The 24,856-nt window shown below is 40.1% G+C and overlaps 1 long non-coding RNA gene across 1 annotated transcript; it reads right to left on the bottom strand.

Annotated features, from left to right (window-relative positions):
* Positions 1-6,118: 6,118 nt before the first annotated feature.
* On the bottom strand, positions 6,119-10,029 carry LOC140895729 (uncharacterized). The gene is made up of 3 exons (XR_012154331.1): positions 9,584-10,029; positions 7,437-7,537; positions 6,119-6,342 (listed from the first exon to the last, which is right to left on the bottom strand). It is a non-coding gene; the product is annotated as an uncharacterized LOC140895729 (long non-coding RNA).
* Between the last annotated feature and the right edge of the window lie 14,827 nt (positions 10,030-24,856).

The raw sequence follows: 24,856 nt of genomic DNA, 5'->3' as shown, positions 1-24,856 counted from the left end.
AATAGAGACTGGGAGTGGCTGGGTCATTACACATATTGAATCTATTTCCCTAAATTAAGTATCCTCACACTTTCTTGTCAACTGTCTCAATGGGCCATCTGCTGATAATTGCTCATCTTAACTAATTAGCCTCTCACAGTTTGTATGGCAACTTCCAACTTATCTGTACGTGTGTGTGTGTGTATATATACATATACATATACATATACATACACACACCTTCTTACTGTATGTTCCATTCTATGCATTCGATGAAGCGGGCTGTACCCATAAAAGCTTATGCTCTAAAAAATGTGTTAGTCTCCAAGGTGCCAGAAGTACTCCTGTTCTTTTTACAACATAGATGTTTGCTTAGACCCTGACCAAGACCTTTTGTCACACAATACACCACGTAAATCTCCAGCTAGTATCAGATCACTGAAATTAGACAATAAACTTCACAATTCTTTCGACAGACATACATCCCATCCTTCTCTTTTTAATTAAGGCCTAAAACAAGAAAGCCTCAGGAACACCACTCCATCAATCAATCTTGGTCCAGCAAGTGCAAGAGCATAGAATCATAGAATATCAGGGTTGGAAGGGACCTCAGGAGGTCATCTAGTCCAACCCCCTGCTCAAAGCAGGACCAATCCCCAATTTTTGCCCCAGATCCCTAAATGGCCCCCTCAAGGATTGAACTCACAACCCTGGGTTTAGCAGGCCAATGCTCAAACCACTGAGCTATCCCTCCTTCCCCTCTACTTAACCCATGGAAGTAGACAATGTAAGCATCTTAAAGTAATTCCAACAAATGCATATACAAGCACTTCTGTAACCAAGCAGTCCACCTCCCCCTTTACCCTCCTGACACTGCTTTCATATATATACTCTATGTTCTGGAACTGAAAAGAGTGCAATAGGTTTCTAATGGGAAACATATACAGCTGGCCTTAGTTCTGTTCACGCTGAACTGAGACTTCCAACTTATTACAGTTTGTTCTGTATATTCTGCTATTTCAATATCTATTCTCTAATGATTTCAACATATTGGTCAGTATGTAAAATTATCTAGTTTTACTTTGAAAACTCCATCCTAAAACTTCAAGTCTGAGAAGCAGAATACCATTCATATGGTTCAAAATGTTCAAGGGACCTTTATGACCCAAACATTGCTGTACTAAAATGTATATTTTGACCGTAGAACACAACATTTCCTATGCCATATTGATATATATTCAAGTTGGAAGAGTTCATTAGCTGATATGTATGAAAACACTAGGTTCATGTATATGGTGTTGTTCCAATTAACCCATGGAAGTAGACAACGTAAGCATCTTAAAGTAATTCCAACAAATGTAATTAACAGAGATAGGACTAACTCTGACTGATCCAATGAACGCTTTTCCTGTGATATGTGCACCTGGCTCTAGAGCAGTGAGTGAGATTTGATTTCCTTTTTCACTCCAAACATAGCCCCATCTTTTTTCTCTCCCTACTGGAATGCACTGCTCCCCGTTAGAAAAAAAGGTGAAGGCATCTCTCTCTAACAACATTTTAGGGAAGGGAAACTGCTGCTTGAATTTATTAAATATTTAAGACTAGTTCTGTCTGTCTCTTCCAGTCAGATGTGACTAGGCTGAACAGTGATTGAGGATTGTGTGCAATCTCCTAGAGAAAACAAGCAACTGGATTGTTTCATTATCCCCACAGGGAGAATCAGGGTGCTGGGAAAGAAAGCTTTAAGTGAGTGCCACTTACTATGTTTTAGCTCATATCACACTGTAGACAATCACTTTTTACTTGCATACCGTATTCCTAGGAAATGTGGTACACTAGTGCAAGAACACACACACAACGTAAAGATGGGAGTTAAACTAGCTTCAAGTATAGTAAAGACTAAAACAAAGTCACTGGAAGAGTGGTCTCTATAATTAAATGACCTAACATTAATTCTCAAATTAATTGAGAAAAAATCCTTAATTTTAGTAAGTAGGCAGAAGGTCACAGTTTCCTATATATAAGGAAGACTGACTGAGTGACTGTCTTTCCCTGTGACAAGTGAAAGATGCCACTTATATTTGATTCTCTGTCACTGACAAGCAATGAGGCTGAAATCTCTCATTAGGGGCCTGATCCAAAGCCCCTTGAAGTCAATAGAAAAACTCAGTGATCTTAATGGTCATTAGATTAAGCCTCAAAAAATAAGTGAAATCTTTATTGGCATTTTTCTATGTGGTGTCATTTACAAACATACCCAAGTCAGTGCCAAGTCCTCTGAGGTAAGGCCAGAATGGGAGTGGAGAGTACTCAGCTCCTCAGAGGACCATGCCCTAAAATGGTAACAAATCAACATATCAGAATGACCTTCCACAGTAAGCTTGAAGCAATCATATCAACTCAACAGTACAGCTTACACAAAACTTCCATTAAGCTAAGACAAATCTAACATTTCATGATATGTTCTCAGAAAATCTGGCTGCTTTTCATTTCCCCTCTCCCAAACACTTAAATATTACCTTTGAAACTTTTCACATTCCAAGCAGCAGTGGTTATATAACCTGACGCTCCTCTCTATTTGATATTCCTTGACAGTATGGAGAGGTCACAGCTATTCAGAACGAGTATTCTGCTAACTATTCCATACATTACTAAAACAGGAGGCTCAATTCAAAAAAGGTAATCAGGTTCTCAGGACACTAACCATATGTGTCAGGACTGAAGACCCTGCCTATTGTGCTACCTTGACAAAAAGAGAGTCAAAGCTGTACAGAGGCAAAACAACTAATGACACAAGAAAAGTACATCTCAGCATTTTATTTATTCAGGGCTTTTGGTACAGACATGAGCAAGGTGTGGTATGTAAACTAAAATGCCTCAGGACCAAATCTCAATTCCATCCCTGTTTCTTTATTGTTCCTGGAGATGGGGTTGAAGGGACTGTAATTTACTGCTGTCCATGTCCATTAATACCGATCTCAACTCAGCTATTTTGTCCAGTGACTGGGCAAGACCCCACGCATTTGTTGCCCACCTGCTCCAGGGAACAGTTAGGGCACTAAATGTTGCCCTATCTCCTATAAGATAGAAATCTCACATTGGTACCTTCTTTGTGTTTTGTCAAATCTGTAGTGAAAATGTTCTTAAAATGAACAACATGTACTGGGTCATCATCTGAGGCTGCTATAATAGGATATATAGGGCAAAATGCAGGTAAAACAGAGCAGGGGACAATACAATTCTGCCGCAAGGAGTTCAGTCAGAAATTTAATTAACGCTTATTTTTTTTAATGAGTGTCATCAGCATGGAAGCGTGTCCTCTGGAATGGTGGCTGAAGCATGAAGGGGCATATGAATGTTTATCATATCAGGCACGTAAATACCTTGCAATGCCGGCTACAAAAGTGCCATGCAAATGCCTGTTCTTACTTTCTGGTGACGTTGTAAATAAGAGAAGGGCAGCATTATCTCCCTTAAATGTAAACAACTTGTAGGCTCTGAAGTTTCACATTGTTTTGTTTTTGAGTGCAGTCACATAACAAAAAAAAAATCAACATTTTTAAGTTGCACTTTCACAACAAAGAGATTGCACTACAGTACTTGTATGAGGTAAATTGAAAAATACTATTTCTTTTATTTATCGTTTTTACAGTGCAGATATTGTTAAGCAACAATAATATACATTTCGATTTCAATTATAACACAGAATACAATATATATGAAAATGTAGAAAAACATCCAAAATATTTAATAAATTTCAATTGGTATTCTATTATTAACTGCAATTAATCGAAGCCCTAGTTTATATTATATTTCTCATGCTACCATCACAATACTTTAAACTACTATTTCAAGGCAGATGAAACCTATATAACTATAGACCAAAGGCAGTTAATCTGTATCCAAGACCATTGTATTAAATAAAGATCTCCTGACTAATGTCAACTTTGTTTATTATTCATAACCCCTCCATGTCACTTTCCTTCTTGGTTATTTTTTATCTCACTTTCACATCCTGCTCATTTTATTTGTTGCTTTACTTTTGTTTCTTTGCTCCTCCTTGTCAGGTTAGATCATGGAATGTGCAGATGTGGCTGTCAGTACTTAAGACAGATAAAGCAATATGACTGTTTATTCAAAATGACATTGTCACTACTGCTTTAAGAGATTAACAAAAGACCAGATACTTCAGTATTTCTGCTGCTTCTGAAAAAGCGCTTTAGTGAAAAAAGATTGATAGCTGTGCTTCTGAATACTGGTGTGCTGTAGAGTAACTGGCTTCTAATGGAACAGTCTGTAAATGTTTGTTCTGCCCCCACCCCTTACTTTATAATATGGGTAACTCATAAGCAACTATGGTGTTGGAAGCCTATATCATAAATATAAAGGGAAGGGTAAACCCCTTTGAAATCCCTCCTGGCCAGGGGAAAGCTCCTCTCACCTGTAAAGGGTTAAGAAGCTAAAGGTAACCTCGCTGGCACCTGACCAAAATGACCAATGAGGAGACAAGATACTTTCAAAAGCTGGGAGGAGGGAGAGAAACAAAAGGTCTGTGTGTCTGTCTATATGCTGGTTTCTGCCGGGGATAGACCAGGAATGGAGTCTTAGAACTTTTAGTAAGTAATCTAGCTAGGTATGTGTTAGATTATGATTTCTTTAAATGGCTGAGAAAAGAATTGTGCTGAATAGAATAACTATTTCTGTCTGTGTATCTTTTTTGTAACTTAAGGTTTTGCCTAGAGGGGTTCTCTATGTTTTTGAATCTAATTACCCTGTAAGATATCTACCATCCTGATTTTACAGGGGGGATTTCTTTATTTCTATTTACTTCTGTTTTTATTAAAAGTCTTCTTGTAAGAAAACTGAATGCTTTTTCATTGTTCTCAGATCCAAGGGTTTGGGTCTGTGGTCACCTATGCAAATTGGTGAGGCTTTTTATCCAACATTTCCCAGGAAAGGGGGGGTGCAAGTGTTGGGAGGATTGTTCATTGTTCTTAAGATCCAAGGGTCTGGGTCTGTAGTCACCTAGGCAAAAGCCTTGGTGAGGCTTTTTACCAAACCTTGTCCAGGAAGTGGGGTGCAAGGTTTTGGGAAGTATTTTGGGGGGAAGGACGCGTCCAAACAGCTCTTCCCCAGTAACCAGCATTAGTTTGGTGGTGGTAGCGGCCAATCCAAGGACAAAGGGTGGAATATTTTGTACCTTGGGGAAGTTTTGACCTAAGCTGGTAAAGATAAGCTTAGGAGGTTTTTCATGCAGGTCCCCACATCTGTACCCTAGAGTTCAGAGTGGGGGAGGAACCTTGACAGCCTATGACAGAAAGGGCAGCCTAGTGGAGTTTGAAGTCAAAATGGGTCTCCATTTGGTTACAAGGATGTGATTGCGCTGAGATGATTGCTGATTAGACCTTAGACCATTTATAAAAAAAAAAACAGAGCCTCTATCCAGAGCTCTAGAAGCCTTTGGAGTGTTGAAGACAGACATAGAAATAAACAAACAATGGGGCAGATTCTTACTACTGAAGGGAGATATAGAGGGTAACAACACTTATACTCACCCATTGGCTGGCTAACCAGACCTTGTATCCAGGCTCATAGCTGTTGGCAAGTATATTACTATGGGTAAAAATCCAAGTAATTATGAATTTGCATAGATTTGCATAAATTGAAGTAGATCTTGTCTAGACTGGGAATTTCCCCAATTGTAGCCATTGGTGAGGCTACACCAGGCAATCTCAGTTGGGGTAGACTGCACTGGTGCAAATAACAGCCTTTTCTGTCTACACTAAAGGTTGAACCAGTGCAGCTTTGCTGTGTTCTCTCAAAAGGCGAGGGAATGGAGGACATGGCCAGTTTAGAGACATTTTCCAAGTAGACTAACAGGTGTTCCATGTACACCCATAGGCAGGTCAGAGAAACTGCTGTTTGGGGAAAACCTGATTTCTAAAGTTAGCTACAGCACTTGACCCAAGGTTTAAGAATCTGAAGTGCATTCCAAAATCTGAGAGGGATGAGGTATGGAGAATGCTTTCAGATATCTTAAAAGAGCAACACTGCGATGCAGAAACTACAGAACCCGAACCACCAAAAAAGAGAATCAACCTTCTGCTGGTGGCATCTGACTCAGATAATGATAATGAAAATGAACATGCATTAGTCGCTCTGCTTTGGATTGTTATCGAGCAGAACCCGTCATCAGCATGGACGCATGTCCCCTGGAATGGCTGTTGAAGCATGAAGGGACATATGAATCTTTAGCACATCTGGCACGTAAATATCTTGCGACGCCGGCTACGACAGTGCCATGTAAATGCCTGTTCTCACTTTCAGGTGACATTATAAACAAGAAGCGGGCAGCATTATCTCCTGCAAATGTAAATAAACTTGTTTGTCTCAGCTATTGGCTGTACAAGAATTAGAACTAAGTGGACTTGTAAGCTCTAAAGTTTTACGTTGTTTTATTTTTGAATGCAGTTATTTTTTGTACATGATTCTACATTTATAAGTTCAACTTTCATGATAAAGAGATTGCACTACCATATTTGTATGAGGTAAATTGAAAAATATTTTTTACAGTGCAAATACTTGTAATCTGCAAATACTTGTAATCAAAAATAAATATAAAGTGAGCACTGTACACCTTTGTGTTCTGTGTTCTAATTGAAATCAATATACTTGAAAATGTAGAAAATATCCAAAATATTTAAATAAAATGGTTTTCTATTATTGTTTAACAGTGTGATTAATCGCACAATTTATTTTTTTAATTGCACAATTAATCATGATTAATTTTTTTTATCGCTTGACAGCCCTAATATAAACCCTATGTTATTCTTCACTACAGTATCACTACTGGAATGGAATAATGTATCAATTTTATTCCTTAAAATGTGTGGCAGTGTTTTGGTTATGTAAAAATAGTAGGAAGTATTTTTGCAGTCAGGCACATCTTATCAAAAGATAACTAGCACAAAAATAAAATAAGAAACTTTTGAAAAGCTCAACATAGCTGTGACAGAATCTAACAAACATTAAATGGTTCTGCAGTATATAGCTAATGACAATTGGAGTTGTCACTGAACAAAACACTGAATAAAAGTGAATATTAATGGTTGTTAATACTGCAGCCATTCATTTGGTGTATCAGAAAAGCCTTTACTATACATGGCAGATGTACAGTATTGATCCTGAATAAATCAAAGTCCCACAAATAGCTTAGTAAGTAATATTATGAATATAAATTTGCACACACACAAAAAATCTAATCAGAGCTCTATTCCTTGCTGGACACAACAATTAGCACTGTGCTGGGCAATTACCCAATTAAGAATCATGCAGTTATTTTACAGGCAAAAAAATTCCATAGCGAGTTTCTTGTATATGGTCTGTAAATAACTGCTGGGATTAGTGAAACAATCGCAGGATCAAACACTAGTAATTTAAACAGCTGATATTCTTACTTCAAAATGTGTCAAGTACTGCCAAACATATCGCATCACTCAGCAAAATGTCAGCCATTGACAGTGATAATGCAACATGCAATCTGAATCAGTCTGAGAAACTGGAAGAAAAAAAAAAGAATTTAGTGGGGTATCCTGGCCATAAAAAAAAAAGAAAGAGTAAAATAGAGTTTACATAGAGAAAGGGTGGTAAACTACATAATAAACTCAATCCTGGAGAGGTGGGATAATGGATTAGAGTTCACGTTGTACTCTCTGTCAGTACCTGGCCCTAGCTGGGGAAGCTAATGATCCAACCAGCAGACCAAATTTGATGATGAATCCTGGTCATGTGCCACGTGTGGCACGTTGCACATACACTAAGAAGAACTCAATCCTGCAAGGCATTAAGCACTCTAACTCCAATGCAGTGAATTACTTTAAGCACACACTTAATTTTAAGCATCCAAACAGTCCCCATTGACTTCAATACTGACTACAAACATATTTAACATTAAAAACGCATGCTTAAGTGGATCAGGGCCAAAGCACTCTGCAATTTCAGAACTGAACTCAGTAAGAGCTCAGTAAAATAGGAAGCTTTGGAGCATGGAGATCATCATTTGCTATCTATCACATTTGTCTCACTGGTTTGACATCTTCCTTCAGGATGCATATGGCAATAAGCATCAGAGACCATAAATTTAGATGTAGCTTTTTATTATTAGTCACTAATAAGACCCCCATTAATTCAGTCAAGATTTAGGCATTCAACCTTGCATGAATTACTGAGACATGGCTGGATGACAGCTTTACCCAACCAAATATCTGAGCCAGTGACATATGGCTGAGTTTTTGTATTGGATCTCCAGAGCAGAATGTATCTTGTGCCAAAGATGAAAGAATCATCTTATGTGTGTGGATCCTAGGATAGAGTACATGGGTAATTTTAGTGAGTTACCTATTCTCCTTGTCAGGAATTTGCTGGAATTCCTGCCAGACCCTAATGGGATTTTGCCTGGTCTCCGACTGGAATTTCGGAGCCTTCTTGTTTGGGCAATTTTAGCATATTTATATATAGGCATTTCTACCACACACACAGTAGCAACTGATCAATGTATAAACGCACAAATAAGTCATCTATCTCTTCCTTCTCCTCTTTTTAAGGTGCTTTCTTACCATTACTGGGTGCTAATGTTGGGTCTTTCTACACCTATTTTTTAACAAAGCTGTATGGGGAAGTTCTAAGGTGCTCTGCTGGACACATCTAAGTGTGGTGAGACGAGGTTTTATCTAATCTCCTGTAGAGTTTTATAAATCACAGAATACTCTGATTCCAAATATTATGAGTTGAAGCCTGGGCTTCATTAGCAGAAGCATCTCCATTCAGCATGGGGCTAAGTGGAATGCATAAGATCTCTTCAAAGCCCTGACTGGGCTAGGGCTAAGTTAAGGATTTTGAAATCAATCCAAAATTCAATTGGTATCTAATATAAAAGTGCAGAGTGGGTTTTGTTCACAGTACTGCTAAAGAGGCATGTTTACCATTCAGAGAGCAATGCCTTCCACCCCAAAGGTGGCCGAATTTCAGTGGTGAATGTATGATTCCTATATATCCCTGTGTCAGAAAGTTTATTTAGCACTTTAGGATGTTTACTAATAAAATCAGTTGAGACACCTGCCCCTCACATGTTTATCTCCCCAGTGGCTGTTGCAAATAAGACACACATATCCCCTGTGCATATTTTACTTTCTATCATCCACACACATCATTATTACTGTTTGTATTGTGGTAGTACCTACGAGCCCCAGGAACAGACCCCTGGAAACAACCATGCTAGATGCTGTACACAGAACAAAAGGATTTTCCATGAGGACCAAGAGCTTATAAACCTGTGAAAATCCCACCCAACCCGATGAGAAAGATATCTTTGTTCTGGCCTCCTTACTCCCTACATGCATTCCCCTGAATCTGCAAAAGTTGGACTTTCATCTCATTCACCTTCCTGAAAACCATCATCTAGGACTCAACAACTGCAAGTTGCGTGTGCTGTGCAGGTGCAAATTTAGCAGCATTTTGGTAAGTCACATTTGGCTTCCAGGATGAAGAGCACTGTAAGCACCATACTTATTCTTCCGTTATAATTAATATATAGGCAGACACTTACTGTTACAAGTGCCAAAGCTCAGTGGGGATCATTCCAAGAAGCATCTGCCTCATCTACTGGCACTGACTTTGAGACAATCTGCACTCTGCATCTGTGCCTGGAACAAAGATCACACAGTAGCCACTGCACTAGCAGAGCCCAACTACAGAGTGAATGTATGGCTCACCTCCCAAGCTATTATCCCTCATTTATTACTACTAACAATGGAGCCAATGTTCCAAGAGAAATACGATACAGCAAGTCCATGTGTGCACCATATTTTGAACATTATGTAATCCTGCTGGTACATAGTTTTCTTATGACTGTCTGAACATTTGGGCTGACCTTGTGGCCAGCAGTTGCACTTTGCTCTGACCCAGGAAAGAGCCAATATTGGGGAAAGGGAGCCACAGGAATCTATTTAGAGAAGAGGAAATAAGGACATTATTTAAAAAGTCATCTCAGGTGGCAAAATTATAGCTGTAACTCTTTTAAGCATGTAGTGAAAACACACAATTCATACAGAACTGCAGTATTCTAACTGAAAATGTCCTCTGTTCATCAACTCAGACAGCATTTTCAGGGCAGCAAGGGAGATTGCTCTTCAGTTAGCAAGGCTCTGACTACTGAGAATGATTGACATTCTCAATGGTTAACATGGAGACATCTCATCCAGAAGATGCAACTGTGGATATAGCTTGTGACAGACACCAATAAGGATGAGTGGTGTGCAAAGGAACCCCATGAGCACAACTATATGAAAGGACACGATAGCAGCACTTAAAAGATGTGACCTTTGCTGACTTGAAGCTGACCGTCTTAAAAGGTAGGTATGACATTAGCTAAATGAATGGTAAACTACTAACATTTCTATGATGCAAAAAGCCACTATTTTAACAAACTGCCTCTCTGTTTGATTTTATTATTTATACAAATTCAATTATAAGAGGACAAGCCTCCCCGCAGTTATTAAGAGCCCATTTCTGCCACACTTCCTCATACTGATTGCAATGGGAATTCTGACAGAGTTCATTGCTAATTAATAAGAGTCAGGGTGAAGAATGGGTCCCTACAGTGCTGACCCAACACCCACTAAAGTTCACGGAGAGACTCCCAATGACTTCAATGGGCCTTGGATGGGGCCCTTGCTATGTAAATCACACAATATACAATGTACCATATCTCTGACATTTCTTCCTTCAGAATAAAAATCCCATTTGCATCTTTTGCAAGAATAAACAGTGATATTAGCTACTGTATTTTTGGCTAAATTTAGAATGGATAGATGCTCCACCCACACGGGCTTGATCCAAAGCCCATTCATGTAAATGGCAGCTTCTCACTTACTTCAACAGGCTTTGGATCAGGCCCTAATCATTCTTCATATCCTCGGTTTTACAACTTAAAGGCTGCCATCCATCCCAGAAGCATCTGTACAATGGGAATGGGTGAAGTGAATGCTCTTTTGCTGAGCATTTTAAGATTTTGGCAAGACAATATATCAGAGTCATTATGACTTTTATTTCTAACCTTGCTAGAATTTAAACAATTATAAGCTTGAATTTGTTTAATGTAGAGAATTAACAATTTACATCACAGCTGGCAATGATTTCTCTGTGTTAAATTATTACAGTAATAAAGGCATAGTTAATGTAGTGCTTTAGGCTACATTTACACTGGACACCACTGGACAGCAGCAAATAGGGTATGTGTGGCTACACGCCACAGTGAAAAGCAGGGTGCATCCACAGTGTGGTGTGGAGCTACATGGGTCAGTGAAAAACTAGTGGAGGAAGGCAGAGGGGAAAGGCTTGACAGTGGGGAGCTGCTGGGGCCTCTCCCCAGCCAGAGCCTTTCCCTGCTGCTGGAGTCTTTCACTGCAGCAGGGAAAGATTCTGGCAGCTCCCCACTGCAGGAGTTTTTCTCTGCTTCCTCTCCACTGCTGAAGTCCTTCCCTCACTGCTGGAGCTTTTCCCTGTGGCAGGAAAAGGCTCCAGCAGCAGGGAGGCAGCTGGACACCACATTGCTAACAACAGTGCACACCGGGGAAGCACTGCTTGGGCGAGTAGAGAGCTCTGTAGGCATATACCCAGACACAGACCCCACCAACTTCCCCCTCACTTACATCTTTTAAGCCAGCCGCAGCTCCCTATTCCTTTGTTTTTCAGCAGCTTTTGAAAAGCTTTCTTTCATAAAAAAAGTAATTTGAAACACATGCTGGTCATTTGCAGAGAGTTGGTTGGTCACTTGATTGGCAGGTCTTGTTTCAAGCTGCTAAACTGCACTAACAGACAGAATATAGTCCTCATATTATTTTTCCACTTGAGCAACTGCTAACTGTGTCATGAATGGTACAGTAGTTGGTCCACAGGACAATCCCTCTAAGTCATTCACACTATGGCCCTACCAGCCCTGTAATGTTGCCAGACATTTCCCATTACAAGATAGCGTTTTCAGTTGCTTATAATTTTACCAAATTATAACTGAACTTTTGGACTGAAATTTTACATGCCAAGAGTCTGCCACAGGTTGAATATTTTTCTCCTGTAAGTTCAATTAAAATGGTTCAGCTGTTTCCAAGAATGAGGGTAGGAACCGTTGTTTTGCCCATGTTAAAGTCTGGCAACGTTTTGTTTGAACAGCACTGCAGCCCCCATGCTTTGGAGCAGGGATTTGAAATTTGGAATGGACATGGCCTTTGTGTCACAGATGTACCTTATGCATGATAATTTTACCAAATTTGGCCAAATTATAAAAACCAGAAATCAGTTTGTACCTACTCAATAGACCTCAGCATTAGCAGCTAAAGTCTCTGAAGATTCCTGTCATAAATATAAAGGGAAGGGTAAACCCCTTTGAAATCCCTCCTGGCCAGGGGAAAGCTCCTCTCACCTGTAAAGGGTTAAGAAGCTAAAGGTAACCTCGCTGGCACCTGACCAAAATGACCAATGAGGAGACAAGATACTTTCAAAAGCTGGGAGGAGGGAGAGAATCAAAGGGTCTGTGTCTGTCTATATGCTGGTCTTTACCGGGGATAGACCAGGAATGGAGTCTTAGAACTTTTAGTAAGTAATCTAGCTAGGTATGTGTTAGATTATGATTTCTTTAAATGGCTGTGAAAAGAATTGTGCTGAATAGAATAACTATTTCTGTCTGTGTATCTTTTTTGTAACTTAAGGTTTTGCCTAGAGGGGTTCTCTATGTTTTTGAATCTAATTACCCTGTAAGATATCTACCATCCTGATTTTACAGGGGGGATTTCTTTATTTCTATTTACTTCTATTTTTTATTAAAAGTCTTCTTGTAAAAAACTGAATGCTTTTTCATTGTTCTCAGATCCAAGGGTTTGGCTGTGGTCACCTATGCAAATTGGTGAGGCTTTTTATCCAACATTTCCCAGGAAAGAGGGGGTGCAAGTGTTGGGAGGATTGTTCATTGTTCTTAAGATCCAAGGGTCTGGGTCTGTAGTCACCTAGGCAAAAGCCTTGGTGAGGCTTTTTACCAAACCTTGTCCAGGAAGTGGGGTGCAAGGTTTTGGGAAGTATTTTGGGGGGAAGGACGCGTCCAAACAGCTCTTCCCCAGTAACCAGCATTAGTTTGGTGGTGGTAGCGGCCAGTCCAAGGACAACGGGTGGAATATTTTGTACCTTGGGGAAGTTTTGACCTAAGCTGGTAAAGATAAGCTTAGGAGGTTTTTCATGCAGGTCCCCACATCTGTACCCTAGAGTTCAGAGTGGGGGAGGAACCTTGACAATTCCATCTTCAGTGAGCATACTTGAGGCTCTCACAGCTCCCAGTGCTGACCAGACTCTGCACACGCCATCCCCACAGAGCAGCTGAGCATGCTCCTTCCAGCCCAGACATACAAAAGCAAAAAGCCAGACCTTCCCTGTAATAGTTGCTCCGGGCCAGGTTGTGGCAGGACATAGGAACAGAAAGCACGGAGCTTGTCTCTCCTGTGCTCTTAGTGAACCTGCCCTCTGGCCGTGGAGACAGAAATTGCCCGATTCCAATGCAGAGGGGACAAAAGCCAGACTGGGGTAAGGAAAAGGGCTAGATTGCAACTGGGAGCTGGTGGGACTGGGACTAAAGGGAGGGTGGTGAGAGAAACTGTGTCTAGCAGTGTTAGGAGAATGGGACTGGGAGCCAGGGGGACCAGGACCGAGATACCAGAGGTTGGGAAAGGAGAATAAGACTGATTACTGGGGAGGAAAGGAGGGGGAGAATGAGAGCCAGTTGCCTCGGGGACGGGAATACCACTGAAATCAGAGGAAGAGCTGGGCGTAGGGATGGAGACTGGGACTAGTTGGGCATGGAAACTGGGACTAGGAACAAGTGGGGGGAGGGAATGGAAATCAGCATGAAAAGGGATGAGAGACAAATCTGACAAGCAGCTGAGGTACTGGGGGAGACTGAGAGGAGAAGCCTGGAAAGGGAGACTAAGAAAGGGAGTCAGTGAATGGGAGGGAGAGACATATCAGATGGAGGAGCTAGGAGAAAGGAACTTGCAGTGGCTGGGAAAAGTGACTGGGATTGGGTATGGGTAGTAGACTGGGACTCTGAAAGCAAGCCCCAAGGGGGGAGACTATGACTAGCAGGTATGGAATTGGACTGGGATGAGAAGGCTGAAGAGCCAGGACTAGGGCAAGGAGCCAGAGTTAGTGAAGAGGTAGGACTGGGACAGGGACAAGTTGGCAGGAATGGGACAGCAGAGTCTGTGCCAACTAGAGCACACCTCCCTCCAGAGACTGGAATGGGACCCAAGATTCCAGAGTCTCATCATTCCTCTGCTGAATGCAAATACCTGTGAAATCCACTCCCAAACTGTATTTCTCTCATCCCCATCTAATTCTGGTCCACATAGCAACAGTATCATAGTCACTTGAGCTAACACAAAAAGTGATAGAGGTCAGTGCTAAATGTTCTAACCATGCTGATGAATCATGGGGGTGTCAGTAATGCCACATGATGTAATTTTGGATGGGGGTCACTTTGCTTTTTGAAAACCTTGGCAATTACATACAAAAAAGTTATGGTAAAACATTATTATTAGGGTAGCAAAGTCACACGCTCAAAAGTTAGGATTGCCAGAATTAAGACTGGCCATCCAACTTTAATTAATCAGCTTTGTAAATATACATTATGATACATTCTTTAATAACATGACACAAACCATTATTTCCACATGACCCATGTGCTGAGGATGGATGGTGCTCAAGCTCTTAATCGGTAGCTAGTCAAATATTTTGTTTTTGTAACTTTTGCGTGCTTAATTTTGGAACCTTAATAATGGTTTAGTGCAGCTTCTATGTATAGAATACCAGGAATATCTCAAGATGATAAGATGGTATAATTAGAGAGTCTGGCCTGTTCAACAGCACACTTATTTCTGGAGGTCATGGATTCAAGGCCCAAATCAGCTCATGACCATTTCTGATACCATTCCTTTAACATTTCTCTCCTGGCTGCATTTCAGCTAGGAACAATGGCCTTCTCTCACCCCTCACATGTGCGTATTCTCCCCTTGTTAGAACATCAATGCATTCTTAGTTGGGCAGAGTCCATGACTATGTCCACAGGAAAAAGGCAGGGTACGACTGGGCAGCCAGTTACTACTGAAAACAACATTGTGGACCTGATTCCATTCTAACTGAAATCAACAGCAAAATCAACACTGACTTCAATGGAAGAGTTGTTGGCCTCCATATGGACCTCAAAGTGGGAAATACTGTGTGAACAGGGCTGGCTGTAGCAATGGGGTGAAGTGCACTTTCAAAGCAGGGGAAATGGGAGCCATTCCCCATTTTCAGTATGTCCATCTCTCTCCATTCCCCTTTATATACACTTCAGTTTAGTTATTAGAAGAGATGGGCTAGATTCTGCGGTGCACCTCCAGAGAGACAGCACAGGAGACAAAGGCCAGGTCACAGAAGAGGGAAAAGGTGTGGTTTGCACTGTCCATGTACTCTCTGGATTCTTAGTTGCTAATAGTGGATGAAACAGCCCTCAGCATAAACTAGAGCAGCCTCTGAGGGCTACTGCTGAGAATCCCCCATAGCACTCAGCACTGTGAGTATGTCCTCTCCTACCTCCAGTGTACCTCTTACACTGAGACTTGCTAGGGCTTTACATCAGCCCTATGTTGCACCTGTGACAGAGGATTCTTCTCCCAGACCCTCATAGCTCCTGAGAGACTTCTACACACCACCACAGTGACGTATGGGGCTTAGAGTTGTGTCCAGGATCAACCTCCTTCCTCCACCCAACGTATCTCATGTTGCTTCATTGACAGAAAAACTGCATTCCCCATAGAAAATGCTACTTAAAAATAAATTTAAGTACCAGCTCTTACTCACAAGAACAGCCCCTCTGAAATAAACAGAACTACTGGGATGAGTATGGGCTGCAGGATCAAGCTCCAAGTCTTCCTATGGGGCCAATGGGTTGTTTAACTCATGGCTAAGCATTTTGTAAACAAACATGAGAGAGATGCCACAAAGGGATCTTCCACTAAAAATATGTTCACTGTCAAATATAATGACAAAGCCATTAATCACAATTTAATCTCCATAATCTCCTTTAGAGATAAGGCACTTATTCAGGTTTTAAAAAGGGAATGCTGCAACAGTGATATGTAGTAAAAACATTTAAAAGCAGAAATTTACAAGCAAATATATAGATAGATTTATTAATTCAGTGAGAAATTTTTTCTTACATAATTCTTATACTTCTAGTATGTATCAACACTCTGGTAGAGGAGGTGGTGCTAATCAAATATAAAATAAATCCACAGGGATTTGACAACAGCAGAGGTAAACAAGAATTCCTTTAAATACACATTAGGTTTTATTTCCTCTCCTTCCCTTTCCACTAAGTGACAAAAGTTGCTTCACCCAGACTGAAAGAAATATGCTGCTGCCACTCTGACAAGGTGTAAATAGTGTTTTTAGGAGCATTTTGACTAGCTCCCTAACTTCCTTCTGAAACCAGCCAAATCATGTCATCACTGTGATGAACAGGCCAGAAAAAGAGACAGTACTCATTTAACATTTCCAGCATGGCTGTTTGAGGAGATGACACAATGTACTTTTACAGTTTATGGTCCTGATTCTGCTAATCTTTATGAGTAACTCTACTCAATGCAACTATTCCCATGAGTGTAAACATAGTGTGTATTTACACATAAACACACACATGCATCCGAAAGTAGTCTATGTATCTGTACACAGTGTATATTACATTACTTACACAAAAACTACACTCAAAATATTATTCAGGTTACAAAGTCAAGCACTCAAAAGTTAAGAAATGCCAGAATTAAAGTTCGCTGTGCAACTTTAATTTGGCTCCCATGGGTATATGCTTTATGATACAGTCTAATTACATTTTAGGACACTTTTTTCCACAGAAACAGTCTCATTCAGTGTACCAAAAGGACAGTGCACCTATTCAATATTATATTCATTCTCCTCATTGGCCCCATGCCTTATTTACTGCACACTATTCAAACCCTGCTCTGATGATAATTAACTTCCTAATGGGCTTTTCTATGGTGCTCAGCACTATGGAAAAATTTGACAGAATTCGATTTTTATTTATTTTTATAATTTCTGTGAATAATATTGATGTTTGTTTTTAAAGCAATTGTTATCAATTTAAATGTTCACAGGTGTGGGAAGTTATGGGGGAATCAGACAATAATTATTAAATGACAGTAGAAATTGAGATTCAAAAAATTAAAGCATTATCAAACTGGTAAAATACAAATTGCCAATATCACATCAAAATATAAAAAGTAAATATCATGAAACAAACTCTAATAAGTTCTCAAGCAGCATTTTTCTTACTTTTCCTATCTGTAAATGTCTATTATCTAGGAAAATATTTTTTCATCGGTTTGTGTGTGTATGGTAACGTTTGCCAACATTTACTGATAAAAACCTAACCGTGAGTGTGCTCCATAAGTATTAATTAATTTATCTTCATAACAGCCCTCTGAAGTGAGGGATTGGTATTATTCTGATTTTACAGATGGGGAATTCATTCAAAGAAATATTTAGGTCAAAAGTATCCACGAATTTTGGCTGCTCTGTTTCAGATGCCTAGCATCTGATTTTTCAGAGTACTTAGCATTATTTAGCACTTTATATTGTCAAAGCACAGCTCCCATTGACTTCATTTAAGTTATGAGTGCTCAGCACTTCTGCAAATCAGACCCCAAGGTCTGAAGTCAGATATCTAGAAAACGAAGAAGACACAAGTGAGCACCTGTGAAAAGCATGGTTTAAGTTAGTTGACTAGTATCGCCTAGAAACATCATGGCAGAGGCAGGGCAGTGAGCCCCAGTGGACACGGACTCTTCTGCCTATCCCTACCAGTGTGGCCCCTTATGCCCTGTCCCTTCCAATCTTTTTCTCTCTTCCCCACACTGGCCTCCACTCCCCACACCGACATTGCCAGTCCCCACAAGCTCCTCATCCAATCTCGGTGTGGCCCCTTGGCTCCTTGTCCAACCCAGTCCCAGTTCTCCCAGTCTCTCTGACCAACCAGTAGTAAGCGTGCCCCTTATCACATCTGTATCCCTTCCGGCCACGTCATGGATTCTCAGTTCTATTCTTCTTGATCAGTTAGTCACAGTCTCCCCTTAGTGCTGAATCCAACTTTAGTATCCCTCACACTGACTGGATCCCAATTCCCCCTCTCCATTTCCCTCACTGGATCTCAATCCCAGTCTGAGTCTCCTAGCCCAATCTGTCCCATGCTGCACCCCAGCTCCCAGCCAGTCCCAGTTTCCCTCTCCCTCTGCCAGCCTCCCACACCAGTTTCTATTCCTTCCTACCTGATGATTCGTTGTCCCAGTCTATTCCCCCTTCCACTCCAGACCCTGTTGTCCTCTCTGCATATGAATCAGGCACACACTGGCCCACACTCCCCCACACTGCATGGTCCTGGCAGTGATGTCACTGACAGCATAGAAAATGCAGTTTTCCTGATCTACATTCAGGTGCCCAGACCCAGCACAGCCCACAGCAGCCAGAGCTGCAATTATAGGGAAATTCCAGCTCACTCCTGGGCTGGAGTGTGCCCAGTGCTGATAGAATCTTCAAGGAATGTGCTTTCTACCTCTAATTGCCTCTTCAAGCTTTCCACCTCTAAATGGCCACCTGTGTCTTCAAGCCTTACCTCATTTCCCTTTAATTTAGCACAAACAAACATAAAACATTTTTTTTTACAGCATGGTTTGTTTGTTCAGTGTTACATAAAAAGAGGGCACTTTAAGACCTCAGGTTAGCAAATGTGGTCCTTAATAGGGAACCTGTTATTATTATTATAAACTATGTGTATTATAGTAGCACCTAGGAGCCCCAACTAGGACCCTGTTGTGCTAGGCACTGTGCAAACAAAATAAGACAGTCCATGCCCCAAAGAGCTTACAATCCAAGTATTACCCTGACAACACAACTCACTGGAATTATCTAACTTGTTCCACATAGACCTCACTTCTTCTACAACACACAAAAGTTGTGGAAGTTTCATAGTCAACACTGCACTTTTGTTGACAAACACAAGACATAGTAAATTAGGATTGATTTTAAGGATATGTTATCTGTATAGCAATATTGTTAGTGAATGAACTTTGAGCTTTATCATCCTTACTGACAATTTTAGATTGATTTTTCCTTAAAGTTTCTCAGGAAACTTCCATTACAAAAGAAGAACAATAGGGGTTTCATAAACGATGCAGCAGGTAGGCAGAGTTGTAGGAAACAGAACAGAATGGCTTGCATTCCTGGGCCTCTAGGTACCTCTTGGAACTTGATGGCATTTATCCACATCATTCATCATACTGCACACTTACTACCCTATTCAAAGCATATAATTTCCCAAGGATTTACAAAGAATACATGCTTCCTAATTGATAATTTGATACTTTTTCTTTTAAGGGAACCCTTTTTAAATCTCCACATTGCATGCAAGCTACACAACTAACGGACCCAACCTATCTTCATGTACTCCCACTCCAGTTCCATCTGCCCTGCCTTCAGTGCTTGGCGGCTGGAGAGCAGTGGCTGTTGGCCAGGTGCTCAACTCTGAGGCAGCACCCTCCCAGCAGCAGCACAGAAGTAAGTGTGGCAACATACCACGCCACCCTTACTTCCGCACTGCTGCCTTCAGAGTTGGGTAGCTGGAGAGTGGCGACTGCTGACTGAGGGCCCAGCTCTGCAGGCAGCAGCGTAGAAGTAAGGGTGGCAAAACCATACCATGGCATCCTTACTTCTGCGCTGCTGCTGGCGGCAGCGTTACCTTCAGAGCTGGGATCCCGGCCAGCAGCCCCTGCGCTCCTGCTGCCCAGCTCTGAAGGCAGGGCCGCCACCAGAAGCAGTGCAGAAGTAAGGGCAGCCGTACTGCAACCCCCTCCACCCCTGCAATAGCCTTGCCAACCCCCCACCACACACACAACTCCTTTTTAGGTCAGAATCCCTGTAATTACAAAACCTTGACGTTTCAAATTTAAATAGCTGAAATCATGAAATTTAAGATTTAAAAAATCCTATGACCATGAAATTAAACAAAATGGACCATGAATTTGGTAGGGCCCTAGCTATGGGTGTACAGGAATAGTCAATTGATAAGCAATATTATGTCTACCCAGAAATGAGGGCTGCAGTATGTATGTACAATCACCCCACCCCTTAAAATCCTTTCTGTTTTATAACACTATATATACAAATATAAACACAATTTAAAAACATTTGTTTTCTATTACAAGTAAAAAAAACTAGTTTAAAATGCAAATGGATGTAGTTACATGGTTTATAAGGATCTTGACTGCTTAAAAGCACTTTTGAAGATTGAATGTATCACCTACAAAGTTTCAGATTTTCCATTCCTTTGGGGAAACAGACTTTGTGCCTATTACTTGTTTTGATGCCACAGGTATCTCCATTTGTTATATTAATGCCCCTAATCCATTCAGTGCAACAGTAAGTTCATGCTGGGGCACCTGACCCCTGTGAAATCAAAGGCAAAATTCCCACTGACTTCAGCTGGGATAGGATTTCACCCCTAGTGCACAGGTCTAGGTATTAATCTTTTTTTTAATCTGTTAAACAGTAATATGAATGGTTCATTGGCTCCAAAAACTTAAAATAGGGCACCTTAAGAGTCCATTTTGGAAAAGGTAGGACTCTAGTCCCTTACTTTGCCATGTATTCGCTATTTTAACCCCATTTAAGAACACATTTTTTTTTTTGGCAGTGTAGACGTACCCTGTGTATCCCATTATCTTCACATCATGGAAGAATAGGTCTGATTTGATAGTGATTTCTGCTTTACTTTCAAATATCACTTCAGATTTCACATTAGAGAATTAACATTTGGCAATGCTTTGAAATTTATGGATGAAAATAAAGCAGCCATATCCCAAAAATTTAGTCAGACAATTTCACCAAAAGTGTTCAGTGAAAAATGGGGGTGGAGAGAGATTTGGAATTCTTTTGTAAAAATTCCATCCCACCCCAACCAGCTCTAATTCAAGATATGCAAAATCTATGTGAATAGCCAAAAAAAAAAAAAAAGGACCTGAAAGCAAGAGGCATCTTTGTAATGATTAACAAATAAATTAATGATCATGGAGCATTTACAATAAGCTGTCACCAAACGTTCTTCATTCCCAACTCAAAAGAGAAATCTAATTAAAGAGCTGAAATGCAGAGCAGATGCATTAATAAAAGGAAAGAGCCATAGCAGAATAAAAACCTGTGCTCCTACAAGCATTGATCAATTAAGGAATAAATCCAAGACCAGTACAAATCTAGTAAAGAATTCACTAAGCATTTATGAAAAATCCCAGAGATTTCTGGTTGATTTATAATAATACTGCAACCCTCTTAAACACATATTGTTGCTTTGATGCACGTTTAATTATTATTTTAATTGGTTTACCTGTTGTAATGTTTTAGAGGTTTTAAGGTACTTCTACATTGTCAAATTAGTGCACTTCATACATTTTAATTTACACTTGTTTAATCAAATGCAATGTAGGCAATTATTTAATTAACCAATTTATTCCATTCTCAAGTTTCTAGAACTGCACTATAAAAATAAACTAAGATCTTCAGAGATTACTGCACAATAAATGATTTATTCAATTCATTGTTCTGTTAAATGATTTTCTGTTAGTTTCTTTGTAAAACAAATCCTAACTTTTACTTAGCTCTGCAAGTCAATGCTTCCATGGTTCTTAGTTTCTTGTAACTTAATTTCACACATGTAAATCTACTTCTGAAAGTTTCTAGAGGGCTGTTTTAGGTACCTCTTTCTGGAAATCTCAAAATATTCTATGGTTCCCATAAGATCATTCAGGTGAGCAAAGCAAATAGGATTTGGTACCTAACAGAAATTGCCTTTGAGTTTGTAATTTTATTTTGTATAACTTTGCTCATTCTTCATGACTCTTGGGTAACTGTGCCATGTAGGGCTGAAAAGTGATTAAAAAAATTAATTGTGATTAATCACACTGTTAAACAAGAACAGAATTATTTAAATATTTGTGGATGTTTTCTACATTTTCAAATATATTGATTTCAATTACAACACAAAATATGAAGTGTATAGGGCTCACTTAATATTTATTTTGATTACAAGTATTTGCACTGTAAAAAAACAAAAGAAATATTATTTTGCAATACCTAATACAAGTACTGTAATGCAATCTCTTTATCATGAAAGTTGAACTTACAAATGTAGCATTATGTACAAAAAAACCTGCATTAAAAAATAAAACAATGTAAAAGTTTAGAGCCTGCAAGTCCACCTAGTCCTATTTCTTGTTCAGCCAGTTGCTCAAACAACTTTGTTTACATTTGCAGGAAATAATGCTGCCCGCTTTTTGTTTATAATGTTACCTGAAAGTGAGAACAGGCATTCACATGGCACTGTTGTAGCTGGTGTTGCAAGATATTTACGTGCCAGATGTGCTAAAGATACATATGTTCCTTCATGCTTCAACCATCCTTCCAGAAGACATGCGTCCATGCTGATGACGGGTTCTACTCGATAACAATCCAAAGCAGTGTGGACCGACATGTTCATTTTCATTATTTGAGTCAGATGTCACCAGCAGAAGGTTGATTTTCTTTTTGGTGGTTTGGGTTCTGTAGTTTTCGCATCGGAGTGTTGCTCTTTTAAGACTTCTGAAAGCATGCTCAACACCTCATCCCTCTCAGATTTTGGAAGGCACTTGAGATTCTTAAATCTTGAATCGAGTGCTGTAACTATCTTTAGAAATCTCACAATGGTACCTTCTTTGTGTTTTGTCAAACCTGCAGTGAAAGTGCTCTTAAAATGAACAACATGTGCTGGGTCATCATCCGAGACTGCCACAACAGGAAATATACGGCAGAATACAGGTACAAAAGCAGAGAACATAAAATTCTCCCCCACGGAGTTCAGTCACAAATTTAATTAACACATTCTTTTTTTAATGAGCATCATCAGCATGGAAGCATGTCCTCTGGAATGGTGGCCAAAGCACAAAGGAGCAAACAAATGTTTATCATATCTGGCATGTAAATATCTTGCAATGCCAGCTAAAAAAGTAGGAGCATTGCCAGCAGATCAAGGGAAGTGATTATTCCCCTCTATTCGGCACTGGTGAGGCCACATCTTGAGTATTGCATCCAATGTTGGGCCCCCTTCTGCAGAAAGGATGTGAACAAATTGGAGAGAGTCCAGCGAAGGACAATAAAAATTATTAGGGGGTTGGGGCACATGATTTATAAGGAGAGGCTAAGGGAACTGGGCTTATTTAGTCTGCCAAAGAGAAGAGTGAGGGGGGGATTTGATAGCACCTTCAATTACTTGAAGGGGGGTTCCAAAGAGGATGAAGCTAGGCTGTTCTCAGTGGTGGCAGACAACCGAACAAGGAACAATGGTCTCAAGTTGCAGTGGGGGAGGTCTAGGTTGGATATTAGGAAAAACTATTTCACTAGGAGGGTGGTGAAGCACTGGAATGGGTTACCTAGGGAGGTGGTAGAATCCCCATGCTTAGAGGTTTTAAAGGGCTGACTTGACAAAGCCCTGGCTGGGATGATTTAGTTGGGGTTGGACCTGCTTTGAGCAAGGGGTTGGACTAGATGACCTCCTGAGGTCTCTTCCAACCCTGGTCTTCTATGATTCTAAGAAGAGGGCAGCATTATCTCCTGTAAATGTAAACAAACTTGTTTGTGTTAGCGATTGGCTTAACAAGGAGGACTGAGTGGACTTGTAGGCTCTGAAGTTTTACATTGTTTTGTTTTTGTACACTTTTTTATTTCAATTACAACACAGAATACAATATATATGAAAATGTAGAAAAACATCCAAAATATTTAATAAATTTCAATTGGTATTCTATTATTTAACAGTGCGATTAAAACGATGATTAATCGTGATTAATTTTTTAATTGTAATTTTTTGGGGTTAATTACATGAGTTAACTAAGATTAATTGACAGCCCTAGTGACATGCTATTACCAAATTTCTCCTGAAAGCTTTCCTGTTGCAGAGATTTAATGCAGAATTCAACAATAGCCTTAGCCTTTATAAAGATACCCTCCTTCTTCTGTATAAATATGCCACTTCTTCATTCAAGAGATCCCTACTTCCATTTATGGTAACTCCTCGCTTAACACTGTAGTTATGTTCCTGAAAAATTCTATTTTAAACAAAACCAAGTTAAGCAAATCCAATTTCCCCATATGAATTAATGTAAATGGGGGGGTTAGGTTCCAGGGAATTTTTTTTAGCCAGACAAAAGACTATATTTTATATACATACATAAATGTATATGTACATACATACACACACACACACACACACACAGAGTATAAGTTTTAAACAAACAATTTAATTCTGTACAGAACAATGAAGATTGTGAAGCTTGGTTGAGGAGGTGAAGTCAGAGGATGGAAGAGGGTGGAATATTTCCTAGGGAATGCTTTACTGCAGGGGTCGGCAACCTTTCAGAAGTGGTGTGCCGAGTCTTCATTTATTCACTCTAATTTAGGTTTCGCGTGCCAGTAATACATTTTAACGTTTTTCAGAAGGTCTCTCTCTATAAGTCTATATATTATATAACTAAACTATTGTTGTATGTAAAGTAAACAAGGTTTCTAAATTGTTTAAGAAGCTTCATTTAAAATTAAATTAAAATGTTGATCTTACGCCACCAGCCCGCTCAGCCCGCTGCCAGCCTGCGGTTCCGTTCACCGAGGCCAGCAGCAGGCTGAGCGAGGCCTGTGGCCGGGACCC

This window comes from Lepidochelys kempii, chromosome 11, assembly GCF_965140285.1.
Source record: "Lepidochelys kempii isolate rLepKem1 chromosome 11, rLepKem1.hap1, whole genome shotgun sequence".
Classification (NCBI taxonomy): Eukaryota; Metazoa; Chordata; order Testudines; family Cheloniidae; genus Lepidochelys; species Lepidochelys kempii.
The sequence above is the reverse complement of the archived record's forward strand: the minus strand, read 5'-3'. Positions and strand labels throughout refer to the sequence as shown.